The following is a 9286-nucleotide window of genomic DNA, read 5'->3' on the forward strand; positions in this document are numbered from 1 at the left end:
AGAGGTTCGTATTTAAATAATTCGTTATATTTTCAAAATAAGTTCCTATGTTCTTTTGATAATCGACAATCAAAATCAACAAATATTTAATATTAATTAGCGGTAGTTAACTAGCAATATGAAATTTAAAACAATTGCTAATAGATATATATAACAAAATATGCTTTTGTGAAAGTTATAATGGTTTAGTTTCAATTATATGTTCCCTCTGGAAGCCAATTCGCTAGATGACCTGCGATTTAGTTTCAGGAGCTGCGCGGATGTAAAAATAGCACAAAGGATGTCGTAAATCAAGGACCAAAGAATAAGAGGTTCGTATCTAAATAATTCGTTATATTTTTAAAATAAGTTCTTTATTGTTTGATAATCGACAATATAAATCAAAAAATATTTAATATTAATAAGCGGTAATTAACTAGCAACATGAAATTCAAAACAATTGCTAATAGATATACATGACTAAATATGCTAAGGTGTACACAAAATGTACTTCATAAGAATATTTACAATATCGAATTTAACAGAAAATTCCAATTCGTAGGAAATGTATGTACCAGAGATGGTATTCATATATTGATGACGTGGTCCATTTGATATTAAGTCAGTTCTATTCTTGGCCACGTCATCGTTAATGCTAACTAAAACTTATGCCCATTGTGCTTACAAATAAAACTAAACTTGTAATGGTTTTGTTTTAATTACATGTACCCTCTGGGAGCCAATAAGGTAGATGACCTGCGATGTAGTTTCAGGAGCTGCGCGGATGTAAAATTTTCACAAAGGATGTCGTAAATCAAGGACCAAAGAATAAGAGGTTCGTATCTAAATAATTCGTTATATTTTTAAAATAAGTTGTTGTTTTGATAATCGAAAATCAAAATAAAAAAATAGTTAATATTAATTAGCAGTAATTAACTAACAACATGAAATTCAAAACAATTGCTAATCGATATACATGACTAAATATGCTAAGGTGTACACAAAATGTACTTCATAAGAATATTTACAATACCGAATTTAACAGAAAATTCCAATTCGTAGGAAATGTATGTACCAGAGATGGTATTCATATATTGATGACGTGGTCCATTTGATATTAAGTCAGTTCTATTCTTGGCCACGTCATCGTTAATGCTAACTAAAACTTATGCCCATTGTGCTTACAAATAAAACTAAACTTGTAATGGTTTTGTTTTAATTACATGTACCCTCTGGGAGCCAATAAGGTAGATGACCTGCGATGTAGTTTCAGGAGCTGCGCGGATGTAAAATTTGCGCAAAGGATGCGTAAATCAAGGACCAAAGAATAAGAGGTTCGTATTTAAATAATTCGTTATATTTTCAAAATAAGTTCCTATGTTCTTTTGATAATCGACAATCAAAATCAACAAATATTTAATATTAATTAGCGGTAGTTAACTAGCAATATGAAATTTAAAACAATTGCTAATAGATATATATAACAAAATATGCTTTTGTGAAAGTTATAATGGTTTAGTTTCAATTATATGTTCCCTCTGGAAGCCAATTCGCTAGATGACCTGCGATTTAGTTTCAGGAGCTGCGCGGATGTAAAAATAGCACAAAGGATGTCGTAAATCAAGGACCAAAGAATAAGAGGTTCGTATCTAAATAATTCGTTATATTTTTAAAATAAGTTCTTTATTGTTTGATAATCGACAATATAAATCAAAAAATATTTAATATTAATAAGCGGTAATTAACTAGCAACATGAAATTCAAAACAATTGCTAATAGATATACATGACTAAATATGCTAAGGTGTACACAAAATGTACTTCATAAGAATATTTACAATATCGAATTTAACAGAAAATTCCAATTCGTAGGAAATGTATGTACCAGAGAAGGTATTTGTCGGCGCATACTTTTGTAAGCTGGTGGATGTGCTAGAATATTTCACAAGAATAATAATTCTATCAGTTCGGGGAAATCATTGGTATGTCATCATATTGTATTGTGTGTTAGAATATTCCAGAAGTACAGTAATTTCATCATTTCGGGGAAATCATTGGTATTTCATCATATTACATTGTTGCATACTGCATTGCTATTGGTCGGCTGTATTTTTGTAGCTTTTGCATCTCCCGTTACAGCGCGCGGCGACAGCGTGTGGTCGCTGTCGCCGAGTGTGGTTCGAAGGATAGCACGGAGAAGAAGTGAGTGACACAAATTAATTGTGTGTAGACCTTCGGTGCGTTCGAAACTCGCTGCGCGAAATGGAGAATAATAATTGTGCTCCGACATATTCATATATATATGACGTGGTCCATTTGATATTAAGTCAGTTATATTCTTGGCCACGTCATCGTTAATGCTAATTAAAACTTATGCCCATTGTGTTTACAAATAACACTAAACTTGTAATTGTTTTGTTTTAATTACATGTACCCTCTGGGAGCCAATAAGGTAGATGACCTGCGATGTAGTTTCAGGAGCTGCGCGGATGTAATATCAGAACAAAGGATGTCGTAAATCAAGGCTCAAAGAATAAGAGGTTCGAATCTAAATAATTCGTTATATTTTTAAATAAAGTTCTTATGTTGTTTTGATAATCGACAATCAAAATCCAAAAATATTTAAATATTTAATATTAATTAGCGGTAATTAACTAGCAACATGAAATTTAAAACAATTGCTAATAGATATACATGACTAAATATGCTAAGGTGTACACAAAATGTACTTCATAAGAATATTTACAATATCGAATTTAACAGAAAATTCCAATTCGTAGGAAATGTATGTACCAGAGATGGTATTCATATATTGATGACGTGGTCCATTTGATATTAATTCAGTTCTATTCTTGGCCACGTCATCGTTAATGCTAATTTAAACTTATGCCCATTGTGTTTACAAATAACACTAAACTTGTAATTGTTTTGTTTTAATTACATGTACCCTCTGGGCGCCAATAAGCTAGATGACCTGCGATGTAGTTTTAGGAGCTGCGCGGATGTAAAATTTGCACAAAGGATGCGTAAATCAAGGTCCAAAGAATAAGAGGTTCGTATTTAAATAATTCGTTATATTTTCAAAATAAGTTCTTATGTTGTTTTGATAATCGACAATCAAAATCAACAAATATTTAATATTAATTAGCGGTAGTTAACTAGCAATATGAAATTTAAAACAATTGCTAATAGATATACATAGCAAAATATGCTATTGTGAAAGTTATAATGGTTTAGTTTCAATTATAAGTTCCCTCTGGAAGCCAATTCGCTAGATGACCTACGACGTAATTTTAGGAGCTATGCGAATGTACAATCAGCGAAAACGATGTCATAAATCAAGGACCATAGAATAAGAAGTTTTTATCTAAATAATTCGATATATTTTTAAAATAAGTTCTTATGTTGTTTTGATAATAGAAAATCAAAATCAAAAAATATTTAATATCAATTAGCGGTTATTAACTACAACATGAAATTTATAACAATTGCCAATATATATACATGACTAAATATGCTAAGCCAATTCGCTAGATGACCTACGACGTAATTTTAGGAGCTATGCGAATGTACAATCAGCGAAAACGATGTCATAAATCAAGGACCATATAATAAGAGGTTTTTATCTAAATAATTCGATATATTTTTAAAATAAGTTCTTATGTTGTTTTGATAATCGAAAATCAAAATCAAAAAATATTAAATATCAATTAGCGGTTATTAACTACAACATGAAATTTATAACAATTGCTAATCGATATACATGACTAAATATGCTAAGGTGTACACAAAATGTACTTGATAAGAATATTTACAATACCGAATTTAACAGAAAATTCCAATTCGTAGGAAATGTATGTACCAGAGATGGTTGAAGTGGAGTGGGCGGAAAGATTCCTTTGGTTGTAGTTGCTGCGGCGTCTGCTGAATTTTCCCCGAAATTAAAAACGCGCGGGGTTGACTTCAACCTTTCGTTCTTTATTCACGCACTTGTAAATTAACACTGCCTTAACACTAACAGTAGAAATACCGCGGGACCGCGGAGTGGTGAATACCTTGCGGGAAGGGAGGAGAGCGAGAGAAGAGAAGGAGAGCGCGAGCAGCGGTGCTTGCGAGCCGTGGAGGAGCTTCGAGTACAAGCATTGGCCGCTTACACTGCCGCTCAACTGTTTGCGCCCTTCTGGCGTGAACATTCTCCCCCCCCCCTTGCGTAGGCAAAGGTCCCTGGCCGGCTAGACATCAGGATCGTACTCTTCATTTCGTGCACGTTCCAGAAACGGTCCATCCGAACACCGTGTTCTGCGCGACGGGCAACCCATCCTCAATTTTTAGGAACCCCGGTTGGATCAAATTGGCATATACATCTGATCCCAACACGAGGGAGATGGAGGCCGGCCGGTGGAAGCGCTCGTCCGCGAGACGAACACCTTCAAACTTGGCCCTGGCGGCGTCGCTCGCTTATTAATAAGTACTGCCCGAAGGCGCTTTTCAGCGCTCAGTTTGTGGAACCTCGTGCACTTTCGAAGAGGATGGATTCCAGAGCAGACTCGGCAGCGGTAGGATTTAATACCTCGAGTACGTCTGCTCTCCAACGACTGGGTGGCACGAGGACGAGGAGCCATTATTGGAGGAAGTGAGTAAGTCTGCCAATAAAAGAAATGAAGAAGCTTAGTATGAGCCGACTACTATTTTGGCCCCGGAATGGGGGAAGTGCCCTAATCCCTAGGAACGGAGGACTCTTTGTCCTCCATCGGTAGCAGAATAACTTTGTGGACAGGGCGTTTTATGGTGCCGCGAGACGTACGGATCTCGACGACTCGAATGCGCTCGTCGGCTCCTGGAAAGGCAGAAACGATTCTGCCGAGCCGCCATTCGTTCGGTGGTAGATTGTCCTCCTTGACAACTACCATATCGTCGGCTTGGAGATTCCTGGTCGGAAATTGCCATTTGCTTCGTTTATGGAGTTCCTTAAGATACTCCTCTTTCCACCGTGCACTAAACTGCTGATGTTGTGCCTTGAGGTGTTGCCATCGATTTATTATCGACTTGGCTTCGCCCTTTATCTCGGGTTCCGCCGTGGAAAGCAACGGCCCTCCAATAAGGAAATGGCCTGGTGTGAGGGCCAGCAAATCTGAGGGATCTTCGGACATAGGGGAGAGGGGTCTAGAGTTGAGGCAAGCCTCAATCTTAGCGAGAAGCGTCGCCAGCTCCTCAAATGTATATTTGCGGACTGACGTCGATTTAAGGAACAGGGTTTTGAAGCTTTTCACCCCTGCTTCCCACAAACCCCCCATATGTGGAGCCCCTGGTGGGATGAACCGCCATACGAGTCCCTGGTGGCTATATGCATCAGTCACGGACTCTTTGATGGCTTGGAGAAAGTCCCTGGAAATCAAAGTCGCCGCCCCCACAAAGGTTTTACCATTATCCGAATGGACCCGCTGAGGACAACCGCGCCTCGCTACGAAACGAGCAAAGGCCGCTAGAAATTTCTCGGTTGTTAGATCGGAAGTGGGTTCCAAATGGATAGCCTTCGTGGAAAAGCACACAAACACACAGACATATCCCTTCGTTATGAGACACGCTCTCCCTGTATAATTTTTTATTTCGAAAGGGCCGGCATAGTCGATACCCGTGTAGGTGAACGCCCTCGAGAAGGAGACTCTATCTGTCGGGAAGTCGCCCATCAGCTGTGTTTGGAGTCTCTTCTTGTAAATCGTGCAAATCTTACACGGATTGACCACAGCCTTCACCAGATTCTTGATTTTAGGAATCCAATACTTGGTTCGGATCAGGCGTACGATCAATTGACTACCGCCATGAAGAGTAATCTGGTGAGTAAATTGGACGATGAGGCGCGACAGTCTACAGTCATAGGGGAGAAGAATCGGATGACGTTCATCATATTGCAGGGTTTTGGATGCAGTGAGACGGCCGCACGCTCTTAAAAGGCCGTGTTGGTCAATGAACGGGAACAAATTCACCAAAGGACTTGACACTGGAAGAGGCCTTTTCTCGGTCAGATGCTGAAGCTCTTGGCCATATGCTCTGCGCTGCGCAATGGAGGTCAGAGTTCGTTCTGCCTCTCGGATCTCTTCACTCGTAGGTCGTGAACTGGGCAAGAACGAACCTTTGCGGCAGCGTTTAAAGAAGCGTTGAACATAGACCAGAACTCGCAGGGCCTTGTCCAATTTGGAGAAACGTTCGAGAAAGTCGATGGACGGGCCCTTGACAAAATGCACTTTGACCGCGCGCTGCTCTAGCTCTGTCACTGGAAGAGTGTCGCTTTGTGCTGGCCATAGCTCTCGTGGCCCTTGCAGCCACTCTGGTCCGTGCCACCAGAGATGGTTTTCTGCCAATTCATGAAGGGATACGCCTCGACTGGCTAGATCGGCGGAGTTTTGTTCTGAGCGAACGTGTGCCCAACAGTCGACTGGCGTCGCCTGCGTGATCTTGGCAACTCTGTTGGCCACAAATGTGGTCCAGTTGCACGCAGGCTTTCGTAGCCAGGCTAAGACGATTGTGGAATCTGTCCAGCAGCGGATATCTGAACTGGCGGAGGGCATGTGCGGAAGGATTGCTGTCACCATTTCGGTTAACAGCACGGCACCACAGAGCTCTAGCCGAGGAAGGGAGACGGTTTTGACTGGGGCCACTCGTGTTTTGGCTGTAAGCAGGCGAGTCAGGATCTTTTGCCCCATCTCGACGCGGATGTATATAGCCGCTCCATCGGCTCTCTGAGACGCGTCACAGAAACCGTGGTGCTCTATGACTACCTCAGGCTGGTACCAGATCCATCTCGGAACCCGGATCTGGTTGAGGTCGGAATACTCCTCTAAAAACGATTGCCACCGCTGACTCATTTCAGTGGGAAGCTTATCGTCCCAGCCTAAGTTTTGCAACCAAATCTCCTGCATGAATATTTTTGACCGGATTATGAACGGCGCGAGCCACCCGGCAGGATCGAACAACCTAGCGATTTGGGACAAAACTTCTCGCTTTGTATAGGAGGGCTCCACAACTATGTCTGGAGGAACGAAATAGAATTCGTCGGACTTTGCCCTCCACCGAATACCGAGCGTCTTGGCCGTGCTTTCGGCATCGATGTCGAGGAACTCGCTATGAAGGAGGTGTTCGGCCGGGACGTCTTTAAGGACGCTTTTGTTGTTTGAGGTCCACTTTCTTAGCGGAAACCCGGAGGCACTTAGGGCTGCTTGCAACTCTCGAATTGAACTTTGGGCTTCGTTTACGGAATTCGCCCCTGCCAGAACGTCGTCGACGTACATGTGCTGCTGGATGATGCGGCTGGCATTTGGAAATGGCACTTGGATATCCTCTGCCAGCTGTTGCAAGACTCGAATGGCGAGGAAGGGGGCGCAGTTGACCCCGAAGGTAACTGTTTTTAATTCGAAGTCTCGGATATCTCCTTCCTTGTTTCGGAACAGAATTCTTTGAAACGGGGTATGTTTTGGATCGACCCAGATCTGACGATACATTTTCGTAATGTCTGCACTGAAGACGTATTGAAAATAACGCCATTTCAGGACCTGGATCGTTAGATCGGATTGTAGGACTGGACCAGCATGAAGAATATCATTTAAGCTGGTCCCATTTGCCGACGGACTTGAAGCGTTGAATACAACGCGAAGCTTTGTAGTGGTGCTTTCGGGCTTAACTACCGCGTGATGAGGAAGATGATACGAGGGAGAATTGTGAGTCGGCGGAAATTCTTTCATATGACCCAGATCCAGGTACTCCTGGATCACGCTGTCATATTGCTCTTTTAATGGAAAGTCTCTTTTTAAACGATTTTCGTTCCTAAGAAACTGAGCTAGCGCAATGGACCTTGAATATCCTAAATCGGATCCGGTATTCTCGGGATCCCGGAACGGGAGCGTCACCACGTACCTCCCGCTTGCGTCTTTTGTTGTCGTTTGGAGGAAGTTCCTTTCACAATAGGAGTCCGACTCTTTTACCATCTTTACTGGTAGATCCTCCACCTCCCAGAACTTGCTGAGAAGCGTGTCGAGCGAATCAGGGTCGCCTGTTTGGTGCACCTGGGTCGTGAAGGATGCGACCCGTTTCGGCTTACCCTTGGAAATCGGCCCCGTTAGCACCCACCCGAAAATAGTTTCTTGGCCCAGGAGCGAGCCGCAAATATTTTGTCGGGTGCCATCCATCATTATGGATGGTAGAATGTCAGCCCCGATCAGTACATAAATTTGAGAGCTCTCAAAAAAGGTAGGATCTGCCCAGCGGAGTGCGGGCAGGTCCTTCAAAGAATTCCGAGGGATCGGATAGGAGGGCAGTTTGCCTGAGAGCTCCGGAAGGACGTACGCTTCAGTGTCTAACTGTAGACCTGGCTTAGTAGGAGCGCGAATCCCGAAGTGACACAGCTTCGAGGATTTCGCGGAGACCGAATGGTTTAACCCGGAGACTTGGGTCTGGGTGTTGCGGAATGGCAACTTGATGAGGTTGAACAGGCGTTCTGAAATGAACGTCGCCTCGGATCCCGAGTCGATTAAGGCTCGGGCTCGGTAGTTCGTCCCCAAATGGCACACGTCAATCATCGCTGTGCTCAGTAGGACGGCTGAAGTGCCGGACGCGAAGAAAGTTTGCACCGCTGAGGTGCTTGCCGATGCATTTCTGCCAGAGGGTCTCGGAAGTTGCTGTGTAGGGGGCGAGGTTGAGGAACTCGCATTTTCGGAATTTGGGGGGCTGCGATGCAGCAGCGTATGGTGCCTGCTCTTACATGTAAAGCAGCTGTGTGTGCTTGTGCAGTCACGTAGCTGGTGACCTCTGGCAAAACAATTCAGACATAGCTGCTTCTTTTTTATATATCCGGAGCGCGAGTCAACAGACATTTGAAGAAAACGCGGGCACAATCTTACCGGATGGCTCTCCTTAGAACATAAGTCACACCCTTTCTGTTTGGTGCTGACCTTTGTCTCGAAGGATTGAAGCCTTTTTGGAACTGCCTGAATCGGTTTCATATCTTCGATGGCTTCCAATGTCCGATACCTTTCGCTCAGGAAGGCATTCATTTCTTCCCAAGCTGGGATCTCGGATTTGGCAGTTAGCGACTGTTCCCATAAGGACAGGGTCTGCTTGGGCAGTCTGCTCGCGCAAAGGAAAACCAAGATACAATCCCAGTTTTCTGTGGATACCTGGGAATGCTCTAGTGCTGTTAAACACCCCTGAATCGTGGATTGTAGCTCTTTTAGAGCATGACCAGATTCTTGCGAAATTGAGCTCAAGTTAAAAAGAAGCTTGAGCTGGCTGTTGACTAAAAGTCGCTTATTTTGGAA

Source organism: Drosophila simulans, unplaced genomic scaffold, assembly GCF_016746395.2.
Source record: "Drosophila simulans strain w501 unplaced genomic scaffold, Prin_Dsim_3.1 Segkk11_quiver_pilon, whole genome shotgun sequence".
Taxonomy (NCBI): domain Eukaryota; kingdom Metazoa; phylum Arthropoda; class Insecta; order Diptera; family Drosophilidae; genus Drosophila; species Drosophila simulans.